General features: G+C 55.6%; 1 protein-coding gene across 1 annotated transcript in view; it reads right to left on the bottom strand.

Annotated features, from left to right (window-relative positions):
* Nucleotides 1–9,623, bottom strand: part of BICRA (BRD4 interacting chromatin remodeling complex associated protein) — a 75,153-nt gene extending 65,530 nt beyond the window's left edge. The window contains 1 exon segment of the mRNA XM_029242040.1: nucleotides 9,584–9,623. The gene's annotated coding sequence lies outside the window, so the exon portion shown is untranslated.
* Nucleotides 9,624–14,118: the final 4,495 nt, after the last annotated feature.

Below are 14,118 nucleotides of genomic sequence, written 5' to 3'. Positions count from 1 at the left end.
GGGAATCTTATACAGATATATATATATATGCACTTGCATACATGTGTATACAATATATACATTTACTATATGCCTATTATACTGCTAAGTTTAAATTTACCACTAAATTATTACATAAAGTATAATAATATGTAACATATATTAATGTATGTGTGTGGGTATATATATTTTACCGTTCATTTGCTTAAAGCAGACTTCCATCAGGAACTCCCTTAAATAAATCTCCCTATTCTGCTACAGAGTCTGGCCGGGGGCTCTTCAGGCCCAGAAGTTGGCTCAGTGTTCCCTGTGACCAATGCAGACACGGCTCCCTGCCCCTTAAAGGTCGCAAAGAAAAAATAGGACTGTGGAAGGGGGACGGGCTCGGGGAGGGGCAAGGGCTGGGCAGATGTCAGGGAATTCTGCTGGTCCAGCTAAGGAGACAGAAATCTGACAAAGAAAAACAGCTCCTCACGAAACAGCTTTGAGACTTTAGGTGGCAAAGCACAGGCAGCCCGGAAGGGCCCCAGAAACCAGAAGGCAAAGACGGAGGCAGAAGTTTCCCGGACATTTTTATCAACTTCGAGACCTGAGTCTTTCCCCATTTTAGCATCTCTGTAAAAGGCGGCGTAACTTAAAACAAATGGCTCGTGTGAACACAGCATGTGTGGCTTCCAGTCCTGGTTGAACTGAGGAGGGCAGCACCTGAGTGCCCCCCTCCAGCCTCAGTCTCCCTGCTGAGCAGTGGGCAGTCCTGACCTGCCCCCTGGGCCCTGATTCACTCCCTCTCTGAAGACACTTAGGGAGCGAGTACTGGGCAGTGGGGAGGTGGCTAGGGTAGGATGGGCAATGTCCATGGACCAAGTGTCAAGTGCAGTTGGGAGACCCATGGCTGCCTGTCCTGGGTGAGGGGCCTGCCGGTGGAGCTTTGCCACTGCAGGCAGAGCCCTGCAGCTTTGAGGGCTGGGCTTCCTGAGCCAAGGAACCATGCAGGGGCCAGGCTTGATAAAAGTGGTGGGGGGATGGGAGGGGGGGGCAATGAAGGCAGCTGAGCCTGGCTGGGGGCCTCTCGGGCCCCACCCACCAGGACTCCCAGGAGATGCGTGGCACCCCGAGATTGGCATTTTTGGTGCTTTGGAAGCAGGTGGGTCACACTTTTTAAGAAACACAATAGCGACTGCAAGCACAGGCTCTCTGCTCCCTTTCTCCATGCCTGTGACATGTCCATCCTTCAGTCAGTCAGTGAGTCAGTCAACAAACATTACAGGATTCCTACTGCACACCAGGAGCTGAGAACACGGGGCACATCATTTCCCTCCTGTAGTTTATAGAATCTAGTGAGAAAGCCAGGCCTGAAGAAAAGCTCATGGGATACCTACATCCCAATGGGGCTACGAGGGGTGGAACAGTGAAATGGGAGAGCATCCCTAGGCCAGAGGCTGAGGCTGGGAAGGGCACCCAGGGGAGGGGTGAATGGGATGATGAGACTTCAAGGCGGGGCTGGGGGGGCAGATTTCTCTCTCCCGAGAGAAAGGAGGTAAAGCCTTCCCAAGGACTCCTGCTCAGTGATAAAAAGGCTAAATCTCAAAACAGTGATGCTGAGCTGAGGTGCTCAACCCAAAGGACCACACAAGTCTGCAAGATTCAAGAAGAGGCAAGGCAGATCCACAACAGGATAAACGAGCAGCGGGCCAGTGACCCGCTGCTCTGGGAGGGGGTGTTGACTGTGAAGGGGCACAAAGCAACTTTTTGGCTGCGATGTAAACGCTCTGGATCTCGATGGGGTGCGGATTACACAGGCTGCTAGGGTTTGGCAAGACTCATGGAGAAGCACCCTTAACCTCTGTGTATTTCATTGTATGCCAATTACTCAATGAGAGGATGGGGGAGAAATACATACATACATACATACATACATACACACACACACACACACACACACACACACACACAACTTTCTGTGAAAGGGGGTGCATGGGGGCTTCCCTGGTGGCGCAGTGGTTGAGAGTCCGCCTGCCGATGCAGGGGACGTGAGTTCGTGCCCCGGTCCGCGAGGATCCCACGTGCTGTGGAGCGGCTGGGCCTGTGAGCGATGGCCGCTGAGCCTGCGCGTCCGCAACGGGAGAGGCCACAGCAGTGAGAGGCCTGAGTACCGCCAAAAAAAAAAAAGGGGGATGCATGTCCACAAAAGCGGGAGGGCACTGGGCATGCTGTGGGGACAGAAGTGAGGTCACCGTGGCCAGAGCCTGCTAGGCCGAGGGGGGCCTGGCCTGACCCCGTCACCTAGCCTGGAGGGCTTGGTGCTCGAAGATGGGTGAGGTGCCTTGAAGGACAGGAGGGAGGTTACAGTCTAGCCAACTGCCACAATCATCCCGTGAGCATCTGTGAGCAACAGCCTGCCCAGTACCACATAGTGGACGAGAGGCAGGGAGGCATCCATCCTCTGGAAAGGGGGCTCCAGGGACCTTCGATCTGCAGGTGTCCTGGAGGAACGGACCGCTTTTACCTCCAAGCTGCGGAGGCCGCCGGGGCTCCCTCCAGGGCCCCAGGGGTCATTAACGAGGGTCCCACAGCCATAGCGATGCTCCTCCCTCACTCCGCACCCAAGGCTGCCAGGATGGGACATAGGGGACACAGGAGGCTGGGGGGGGTGGTTACCTAGAAGTCAACAGCCCCTCCAGCCCCTCGAAGGACAAGAAACACTTTGAAGGAGAATTATAGAGGATGGAGTGAGCAAAAGGAGGGGATTAAGGCAGCCAGGACTGGTCAGGGGCTCCAGGGATATAACCCTTCCTCTGACCCTCTTAACCCTGGAAGGAGCGTTTGGTTACAGCCTCCACGGAAGTGATAACTAACTACAGTGACAATGGTGACTGCTACCTTCTGCAGATCGCTTACTCTGAGCCAGGCACTTGCAAAACACTTTTCCACTCAGGACCTGATTTAACTGATGCAAAAGCTCTTGAAAGAAGCATCGATTTATTATTCCTATACTTCTGGTTCTCTAATCTGGAATTAGAGAAAGGAAGTAACTTGCCGCCAAGTCACAAGGTTAGAAGGGGCAGAAAGAGGACTCGAACCTGGGCAGCTGACCTAGTAACCCCTCATTGCCGGGGTCATCTGTCCATCCCCCTGCCACTGGCCCACCTTCTCTGACTGTGATTTCTGCCCAGAATATCAGAACCCACTTCCAGGCATAAATCCCTAAGCCCGTGTGATCAGAAACAGCCACCAAGGTGCAAAGCCTGGGGTGGCCAAGACAGGATGGGAACACAGATCAAGGACAACCTGACCAAAGTTTACTACCCTCAGCCTCGATTTCCCCAATCTATGAAATGGGCCTAATGTCTCTTCCATCACAGAACAGGATAGAACCCGGAGGTGATGAAACAGATTCTGGATACCAAAAATAATAACACCATTAGTAACGATAATGATACAGTTGAACTGATATGATATCTGGAATCTGCTTAAATGTACTCCAGTAGAAAAGGAAAAAGAAAGCACAGGGTGGCGCGGAGGGTGGGGGTGGGGTGGGAGGAGGGATCAGTAGAAAATTGGTGAAGCTGGCGATGGGTACACAGGGGTTGATTATTTTATTCTCTCAACTCTTTAAAATTTCCATGATAAAAAATTAAAATAATAACAAGCAAAGTGAATTTTCACCACACTCCTGCAAGCCAGGGCCTGTCTTAAAAGCTTTCTACATCTTCACTCATTTAAGCTTCACAAAGACCCGATGAGTTCTGTTACAGATGAGGAAACTGAGGCCCAAAGGGTATTTGATTGCCTTGGAACCTTCCCTCTGATTAAAATGCCAACATTGACTGCCCGGGGTTTTAGGGGAAGGAGGCAAGGACGCAGGTATCTAATTCCACGGGAGATTTCTCTCCATCATCACCACCAACACCATCACAGCCACTGACATTTTCTGAGCACTTGTGATATGCAGGTAGGTCTCCCATCACAGCCGTTCTTCCAGATGAGGAAAGCGAGACCCACAGCAGGACAGCCCTGTCTGTCCCCAGGGCCAGGCCGCCGCAGCAGCCTGCCCTGTGCCCTCCGCTGCTGTGCGGTTTAGAATGCCAACAATGTTCCCTATGTGCCTTTCAGAAAGACAATGGAGAGCTTTCAGAGTGGCGAAGTCAGCGTGGGGCCCACAGGAGAACAGTAATCATAGTGAAGATAACAGTAACATCAGATGCTCCTTCCTGAACGGCCACTGCACGCCCGGCTGGGGAAGGCAGTGCCTCCTTCGGTCCTCACAGCCCACCTGCCAGGGAGCCATCATGGGCCCATTTTACAGACAAGGAAATCGAGACCCAGAAAAGGATCGCTTGCCCAAGGTCACGCTGCAGGTAAGTGGAAAAGCCAGCATTCCCTCCCCTGCCTGCCAGTAAGGGGGCTCACAGCCCAGAATTAAGGGGTTCCTGACCCCAGGAGACAGAACTGCCATAGAATGACAGATGACACCTCCACTGAATGGCTCAGCTAGGCTACCCATGCACCTTGATGGGTATTATTTAATCCTCACGACAACCTTTCCAAAAGTAGCTACTGAGGTGAACCCATTTAACAGAGGGGACAACTGAGGCCCAGAGCCAGCAAGCCCCCTGCCTGCATCCATTCAGCCAGCAAGCGGCAGAGCCGGGATTCGAATCAACAGCGCCCCCATCCTTGACCTCTACACCAAGTGGCAAGCTCAGGGTGCAGGCCACAGGCAGGAAGGAAGGGGCAAGGAGGTCACAAGAGGCAAAGACAATGGATGGATGGGTGGGATGACTTGAACAGGAGCGGAAACGATTTCCTTCAAGATACAGCTCCACAGGTGCCTCCTAAGAGTGACCGAATGACAAATCGCAGGCTCTTGACCCAGCAACCCCGCCTCCAGGAGCTTATCCCACTGGCATGCCCACTTCCCAGTAAGACAAATGGATGCATGCCCTCTGGCTCTGCACGCTGAAACTTTAGGAAACACCTCCATATCCGTGCTGAGTCTAGGAGGATTTGCCCACACTGAGGAATACAACGCAGCTGAGAAAAAGCCAAAGAAACCCCTCCATGTATTGTGCACATCTCCCAGGGAGATGAAGTGAAAAAAGCAACGTGCAGAACGATGGGAAGAGGGTGCTACCATCTGTGCAAAATAAATATTTTTTAAGACATACACATGTATATAAATGTGTGTGCACAGAACATCAGGATTGAGGCGGTGCTCTGGGGAGGCGAGTTGGGGGACCAGGGATGCCCCAGAGGGTAAAGGGGGAGACTTACTATGTTTGAGATTTTGAATTTGTCCCACGTGGATGTATCAGTTAGAAAAAAAGAGAAAGAGAGAAAGAAGCTGCTTCCCCCTTGGAGCCTTTGCAAACCACCCAGATAAAAGGCATCAAAGTCCCCCAGCGGCCTTGAAGACAACACTTCTCTCTAGCCTCCTCCCGGATTGGGTCCCAATATCATAACTGGGCCCCAGGGTCGTGGCACACAGTAGGCCCTCAGGAAGTTTAATCGGGAACAATTAAAGACAGACAGGCCCTCTCTCCAGCTTCTCCTGCCAACAGATCCCCCGCCACCGTGAATACCTGCAAACTCAGGACACAAAAACTGTCGCCAAACTAGAAATGTCTCAGAAAACCTTCTCTTTTCCCGTCGGGGGCTCTTGCATGCCACTGAGACACAAAGGCTTCGGTCAATGGGGATAAAACTCTATTGGTGGTACCCCAGGCAGGGGAGAAGTCTAGGGAAGGAAGGAGGAGGGAATCCTTGGGGACCAGTCAACCAAACATTTCCCATGTGTCTCTAGTGTGACACATCCTACGCTGGGGAGCCAACTGAGACAGGCCCTCCACCCTCAGAGAACGGGGACAAACTTGGATATGACCCGGTGAAAAAGGGGGGCAAGTCATTCAGATTGGGGGGGAGAGCATTTTATATCATGGATGTAAAACAGGCAACTTGCTGTTTCCACTAAGAGTCAGGGAGCCTGGCGGGGGAAAGACCCCGAAGAGACAGAGGCAAGAGAACCATGCCCCCCCAACCTCTCCCCTGCAGGGCGGGAGAGGGAGAAAGGCAGCCCCTCACTGCTTTCCAGGCCCAGGCCGGCTAGAAAGGAATGCCATGTTTTCCTGTTTCCAATTAACTTCCCCCCACCAGCAGCCCTCTGCATTCTTCAGACCAGGAGTCAAGACAGCCACGGGGGAGAGCTGGGAGGGCGGGAGGGAACTCTGATGGTGGCTGGGCCTGGAGCTCAAAGGTGACCCCCCCAGGACCCCGGGGTACCCACACACACCCCAGGACCCTCCTGCCAGGCCCCCTGGGCTTGGTGCTGACCCCTGGACCCTTTCACAGACTCTCACAGGGGAGAGGGGGAAGACCCCACATCCCCAGGGAAGGTTGGGGAAGGCCCCTGAGGCCTCTGGGAAGGAAGCGGGCCAAAAAGGGGGGCGGGGCATAGGCCCGTCACTCTTGGGCCTCACACTTCCCCCCTTGTCCACCGCCACCCTGCCCCCCCAAAAATCAGTTCCAACTTTCAGGAAGCGCTCACCCTAGAGAGACCTACAGCCCCTCCCCTCGTGCCCCGCCCACAGGAATTATGATTACTTATGATGTCTGTGACCTCAGGAAGGCACTTGCAGGGTGTCCCTCAAAGTGTTAGCCCCTCTCCGATCACACCCCCGTCCCTGAAGTCTGGGCTGGAGTTCCCTCTCAGCCATGGAACAGGTTTCCGCTGGACTCGGTTTCCTCATCTGTAAAATGGCAAGATCGCCCCGTATTGCCCCCCTCACTGGGTAAGCTGGGCCCTCCCCAGCCCTTCCCCTTCCTCCCCCCCCCCCACAGCCCACCGGCCAAATGTGTATTCGGCACCAGTAAGTGCTGAAGGGGTGGGGTCCCAGAGAGAGGGCTGGAGATGGAGAGTCACCAAAGTGGAACTCCTTACTGCCTGCCCTCACCCACCACCACAGGGAATTCCTCCAGGGTAGATGCCTTTTGCCATTCACCCTAAAATACCCAGCACCCAACTTTCCTCCCCACTCCTACAGGCCTGCCATATCCCCGTATGCTGAAGGACAAATAAAAATAACGTTTGGATAAAACTTTCAGTCACCGCAAGGTCAGTTAAGGAAGCTCTACTGATCCCCACCTGCAGATAGGACCAGAGACTGAGGTTACAGAGTGGGACAGGGAGTCTGCCACCCAGGCTGAGAGGAGAACGGGCAGGGGAGTTCTCTGCCAGCTACATCACGGAGCCACGGAGGGTCACAGAGCAGAGTGACGACGAAGGTCCCCGGCAGCTCAGATTCCCTCCCAGCGGGGCCGAGTCCCAGCTCAGGTGGAACAGGAAGAGGATGACAGAGGGGCCACCAACCAAGTGCCCCCCAAACCCCAGCCAGCGAGGCCCAGGGCCCCCCCTTCTCCTGACTCCACACCTCCAATCCTCAGATCCTGCAGGCAAACACTCTGCTCCAGCCACAGGTGAAGGCATCCTGCCCTCAGCCCAGCTTCCAGATACTCCTTACCCCTTCCCCAAACGAGCACTCGGTGGGGGGGTGGGGGGGGGCGGGGTGAATTCGGCCGCTCCTTCCTGGTATTATCTACATTTGAGACTCAACTGAAGTCAAAGGGACAAATTGCCAAAGAGGGGTACAGGAGAACCTAAGAGTTTTGAGCTGAGTTGGAAAAACCTGAGACGGTTACAGATTGGGGCTGTGTGACCCCGGGCAAGTCACTTAGCTTCTCTGAGCCTCCATTAGCCTGTCTGCAAAATGGGAATCACATAACTGACCCAAATTCCTCCTCGGGTGGTGGCCAGTGGGTAGCGCACCTAACAGTAGCCAATCCCTAATGCTCTCTGGGTAGGAGATGTTATTTCCGCCTTCCAGGAGTGGGGGAGCTCTGGGGGAGGGGGGTGTAGCTAAGCACACCCCTTAAGTCTCACTGGACGCTGGCACATGGGAAGGGGGTGGCTCCTCAGCTGTCCTCCTCCCCTGTTCTCCCACCACCCTAGCAGGTCGGCGTTGACTGAGGCCCCCATCCCCACCCCAGGTGAAGGGAGAGGTGTGAAAGCACAGAGCACTTCTCAGAAGTCTCAGGCCGTGAGGGTGGGGGTGTTTCTAAAAACTGTTTCCCTGACAAGCGCCCCGGGAAAGCAGGTGTGAGGGAAAAGCAAACCTTCAATACATCCTCAGATCTATACTATCGGAGGGCTGTGTGACAAAAGGGGCTGCCTGTCCGGACAGAAGGCCGAGCACGGGCAGGAGCCCCGGTCCAGGTACACCAGAGGGCTGGGACCTGTCACCCTGGCCTCCGGGGAGAGCTGACACAGCGGCCTCTGACCCCACCTCCCGGGAAGTTCAGCTGCTCAGAACCACAAAGCAAAACAAAGGGGTGCGGAGAGGAAGAAGCCGCCGTGCCTTCCAATCACCGCTGCCTCCCGAGCCCGCCCGCGGCTGCTCGCCCCGCTCGCCGCTGGCCGCGGACCAAGGCCTGGGCAGCCCGCGGTCCCTGGTCTCCCCGCGGCCGCCCGTGACAGGAGCAGCCGAGGGGCAGTGAGGGATGGGAAAACCAGATGGCTCCATCCCTCCCTCCGGGTGCCCGCGGCCCGGCCGCCCTCCGCAGGGGCTAGGGGAGGCCTCGGGCCCGGCTCGTCCGGGCTCACCACAGGGAAAGGGCTGCCTTTGTCTAAAGGTCACCACCCGAGCGCGGTGCCCGGGCTGGGCCTGGTGTCTCCCATTGCTAGGCCGAGGGGGTGGAGATGGGGGGCCGCCCCAAATCTCGGAGGTGACAGGGGTAAGGCTCACCTCCCTCCTCCCCCCACCCCCCGTAACGGCCCCCTCCGGGAACAACCAGCTAGCGGGGGCGGGGGTCAACTCCTTTCATTGCTGGGGGGTGGGGGACCAAGTCAACTCCTTTCATTGTTTCGGGGCGGTGGGGAGGAGGAGACCCAGTGGCTTCCTTCCGCATCCATCCCTCCCCAGCATGCCGGAGGCCCCGTTTCTCTCCGGCACCCCCGGAGGGATCTGAGGAGGGAGCGCAGGGGACGGGCGAGAGGGGGAGATGAAGGCTCGCCAGCTCCGGCCGGGAAACCACCATCCGCTGCCCCCGTTGCCCTCTTCTTCCCCAAAAGGCAGGGAGCAGGGTGAGGGGAGGGGGGGCCCCCGGGCCGGGGGAGGGGGTCTCCCCACCCCTCCCCCCGTGGAACGTTAGGTCTCGTTTTTCCGCCGCTCCATTGTATCCCCGGCAGCCGGCGGGAGGGCCGGGGAGGCACCGGGCGCCGGGTTTGGGCAGGGGAGCCCAGGGTGGGTGGAGGGGGGGTCCCCGCAGAATCGGGGCGGCGGTGATGGAGAGACGCGGGGGGTGAGGGGGGGCTGCCGGGGGCGGTGGGCGCCGAACAGAAAAAGAGGCAGCGGGCGATGCGCCCCGGTTGGGGGGCTAAGTGTGTGAGTGTCGGGGGGGTGGGTTCGGCCCCGGCTCCGGCTCCCCCCACACACACCCTCGCCGCCAACCCCCACTCCCCCCTCGCTTTTGCGCCCTGTCACAGCCCCGACTCGCAGGTAGAGAGAGTTAAGAGATTTAAAGAGAAATTGCTACATTGTGAGAAACTCACCCTGATGTTTGAGCAGCCGTCGGCGCGGGGTCTCCGAGACGGCCCCGCACGGGCTGCAAAGGGAGGACCCAGAAGGGGCCGACCGGCCGGGCCGGTCAGCGCACTGCCTGATCGCATGGCGGCCGCCCGGCAGCCTCCGCCAGGCCCCTGCCGCCGCCCCGCGCCGCGGCCCGGGCACCCCGGACCCGCGCCCGCTCCGGGCGGGACCCCTCGGGTTTGCAAAAAAAAAAAAAAAAAAAAAATTATTTTTTAATTACATGCAAAAGAAAAAAAAACCTTGCAGGTTTTGTGTTCCGCCCCCCCCTTTCCTCCTCCTCCTCCTCCTCCTCCTCCCTCCGCCCTCGCCGAGGGACGGGCTTGGGGGAGGCCCCGCCCCGCGACTCAGCAAACCAGCTTCGGCTCTGGGCGCCGAGCTGCGGGCCCGCGAACGAATGGGAGGCTGCGAACGCCCCGGGAGGGCGACCTCCGCACCGGCGCCGCCCCTTCCCCAGCCCTAGTCCCGGGGGTTCAGGGGCGCGCCTTCCCAGGCTACGGTGGAGTCCGCCGACTGCATCGAGCGATGCTCCGGATTAGGGGAAAAGGCTAAAGGGATTCGCCCTCCCGTGTCCCGGGCGCCCAGCCCGTCTGGGGAGCGGGCGCGGTGCGCCCTGGGCGCGCCCCGACGCGGGGGATGGTCGCCGGGCGGGAGGACGCGATCTGGGGGAGCGCCGAAGGTTCGAAAAGGTAGCGGGAGTCGCGGCTGGAGGAGAGGGGAGGCCCCGCAGGTGGAATCGCGAAGGAGCCGGGAGTCGGAGCCAAAAGGGTGGAAGGCGCGGGGGCGGGGGGTGCTTTGGGGCTACTGGCCGGGACCCCGAACGCGGCTTGCTCACTCACCTCAATCGGTCTTTTGAGCTGCTACGCCCCGGGGAGGGCGCCGGGGACGTGGGTCCGACCTGTCTTAGAGTCTCCTCGAGGCCTCTCGGGCCGCGCAGATGGGACTCCCAGAAGCCCCGGGACGCCTCGGTGGTGTTGGGTCTGTTTCCGCCCCGCGGGGCCGTGTACGCCTTGCGGGCGTGACACTTCGATTCGCGCGTTCGTTCAGGGAACGCTTGCTGAGCGCCTGCTGTGTGCCCTGCGCCTTGCTCGGGGCCCATCGAGCGCCCAGACAGCTCGGAGCTACCCTGCCGGGGCGCACAGGCCAACGGGACTTATATTCTGGTCTCTTCTTACCTTCTGTTTCCCCGATGCCCTGGAAAAGCCATGTGTATACCGAAGCAGTTCAATAAATGTGTGTTGAATAAATGAGTGATTGAGACCAATGTTTTAAGCTTTAGAATTGATCCTGGCATCTTGGTGGCACTACGCGTATTATTTAAGAGACCACGGAGGTTAAGCGCGCTGACTCAAACCAGTGAGCCTGTGCTTCACATCCTGCCGCTTCCTTTGCTGTGTGACCTTGGACAAATTACTTCACCTCCGTGCCTCCATTTCCAAGAGGAAATAATTAATAGGCCTCATTTCATAAGGTCATTAGAAGAAAATGTTCTCATGGAGAGCAGCATCTGACAGGAAGTGCCAGATAAGTGCTGTTATTATTTACTATTATAGTAAAAGGAAACTTTATCAATTCTAGAAGTGAACACGTGTTGCCTCAAATATAAGACAGTGGTCAATCTATAACTCATATAGTTATAGTAATCCATGGCCCACTGAGGTATGTGACCCTTCCAGGAACAGCAACATACAAGGACATTATTTTTGTGCAGGTTGCCCTTCCATTTGCTAAGATTGAGCCACTGGGCTACACCTTGAGTATTCATTTACCTGGGTGCCATTTTTCCAGTCTTCACCAAGAAGAGATCTCCAGGAACTCCCATCTAGAGACCTTTAGTTATTCCCACCTTGCAGTGTAGAAAACTAAATTGGCTCAGAGAGGTGAAGCGTTTTGCCCAAGGTCACACAACCGGGAAGTGGGACCTGATCTGAGCTGGGTGGCACTGGTGTCTCTTGTTATAGCTGCCAACCCTGGGGGCCTCGGAACTCGGGAACTGACTGGGGTTCAAAGGTAGCAGACCTGAGGCATTGCGGGGGGTGGCTATCCAAGTTTATTCATTCATACAGGAAGTATTGTTTATGGGTATCTAGTGTGTACCAGGAATATAGCAGTGACCAAGAACACCCTGGTTCCTGCCCCATCGCTACCCCCTACCCCCATTCTGCAGCTCACAGTCTATTAGGGGACACAGACAATGAGCAAGTAAGCAAATAAGTCACTTAGCCTCAGTTTCTCCTGCCCTCTGTAGCAGGTTCCAGGCTTCTTAGGTGCATTATGGTATCTACCACCCCCCCAACACACACCCCAGAACAGTGCCTGGCACTTAATAAGTGCTCAAGGAAGATCTGCTGAGCAATGAGATAATACCCACCCTTCCACAGGCATACCTGACCTCTTAGGAAGATGGTCTTGAGGCCAAGCGGCCTGGAATGGGCATGGGTGTGAAAGAAGCCCCCAATCTAGCCATCGCTGGCAAAGCCCTGGGAGGTCAAATGTCCAAGGCCAGAGGAGGGGTCTATATGCACCCAAATGGGAAGAGACCTGCTATTCTTTAGGGGGTGACACACCCCTGCCCTTTGAAAATCAGATGCAAGTTATAAGTTCCAGGTTCAGAATCGGGTTGGCAGTGAGACCCAGATAGGTTCAGCAACTTGCCCCAGGGATACCCAGCCAGGGGAGGGACTAATCCCAGATGTTCTGTTATGAGTCACCAGATGAACCTGGGGCAAGCCGCTTCTCCAGCTCCTCCATTTTCTCATCTGTAAAATGGGACTGTATAGTCAGACACCAAAATCCATTGCCCCCCAACATTTTATTCTGAACATTTTCAAATATGGAAAAGTGGAAGAAATAGGATAAATACCCACCACCTAGATTCAACCATCAGCATCCTACTCTACTAGCTTAATCACACATCTGTGCATCTATCCATCCATCAAATCCATCTCAGTTTTTGATGCATTGCAGACATCTGTTTATCTCTCCCGAACACATCATTAAGCTGGTAATCCTAACTAACTCCTCGCTTTGATAAACACTCTGACAACTGTTAATACCAACCCCCTGGGCCAGGCGCTGACTCTCATTTAAACCTCAATTCTAACTTTTTTGTGTGGAGAAACCAGTTCAGAGAGGGTAAGAAACCGGATCAATGTCACACAGCCAGGGAGTCAAACCCAGCTCTGTTTGTCCCCAGCCAGACGTTATGAAGGCTATGGAAAGGATGAAATGGGACGAGGCACATAGAAGCTCTTATGGGACAGGGAACGAGCAGCATCCAGATGTGAGAAATTAGGACGGGAGAAGATGAACCCACCTTTTCTCATCTACCAAATACGCTACACCTCTGTGCTCAGCTGGGCTCTGGACACAGGTCCTTGCCTGCCAATATGGAACTTAATCCCATATAGGTCATGATATTTCCTCTCTCCTAACATAGGTCTGGGCAGGAGACAGACACCTCACAAATATTTGCTGAATGAGCTTGGATTCCTGGGCCCCTCATCTCAACGTTTCATGGACTGTTTTAATTATAACTGTGCAGCTGAAAAGGAACAGCAGGAAACCCATTTGCTGTGGAAAGTCCAGGACACTGGAGAATTAACCTGCCCTCTCCCAAGGGCTGTGATGCCTTGTTCCACTTTTAGCCCACCGGCTCCAAGTCCCCCTGGTCCTCCCAACCCTCCAGCCCAGAAACCTCCCCTCTCCCACCCCCAGTACAAGCGCATTTTCTATCCCCTCAAATTTCTAGTCCTTCCCCACCCCACCCTCAGATCTCCCAACCAGATCCTAATGCCCTTTATCTCAGAGTCCTACACGTCCTACCCGTCCAGCAGCCCAGTTCCTACCCTGAGGGAGCCTGACCAGAGTCTGGCCTGATTCCCGTTTCTCTACAGAGGCGTGGTTTTCCTTTTTCTTTCTTTCTTTCTTTTTTTTTTTTAACAAGTTGTTTGTGCCTCTGAAAGTCAAAAGAACGGCCATCGCGGCTCCTCCCTCGCACCCGCAACTGCAAAGTCTAAAACTTGGCCAACCCAAGTTCTGTTTCTTGATCTGGCAAGATGTTTCCACGGGTGTTTTTCGTTTTCAGTTGAGCAGCACGCTTAGGATCCGTGCACTTTTCTGGAGGCATGTAACACTTCAATAACAAGAAGGCACAAAGCAAGAAAAAACCTTGCCCAAAACACCCCTGCAGTCCCTCCACTTCTCGTTCAATCCGACTTCAGGGGAAAGTTTTCATCAAAGACCTCTCCAGGATCCGAATTCTAGCCGCCAGGAGGGGAAAAATAGGAGGACCAGGAGGGAACTGACTCCGGAGCGACCTGCGCCCTCTGACCGCGCCCTTTAAATATGGCTCGTACAGCGGGACAGTGCTACCCCAGCACGCAGCTACGCTGGCTCGCCTGGAGCGCCAAGACCGTGAGCGGCGGCAAATCAGGCAGCTACAAGCCCACCCCGACCTTGGGTCCTCAGAGCGGCAAGTGCGGGGGGCGGGGCCTAGTTG

Source organism: Monodon monoceros, unplaced genomic scaffold (assembly GCF_005190385.1).
Source record: "Monodon monoceros isolate NGI ecotype Baffin Bay Population unplaced genomic scaffold, NGI_Narwhal_1 Super_Scaffold_10, whole genome shotgun sequence".
In the NCBI taxonomy this organism is placed as follows: Eukaryota; Metazoa; Chordata; class Mammalia; order Artiodactyla; family Monodontidae; genus Monodon; species Monodon monoceros.
The sequence above is the reverse complement of the archived record's forward strand: the minus strand, read 5'-3'. Positions and strand labels throughout refer to the sequence as shown.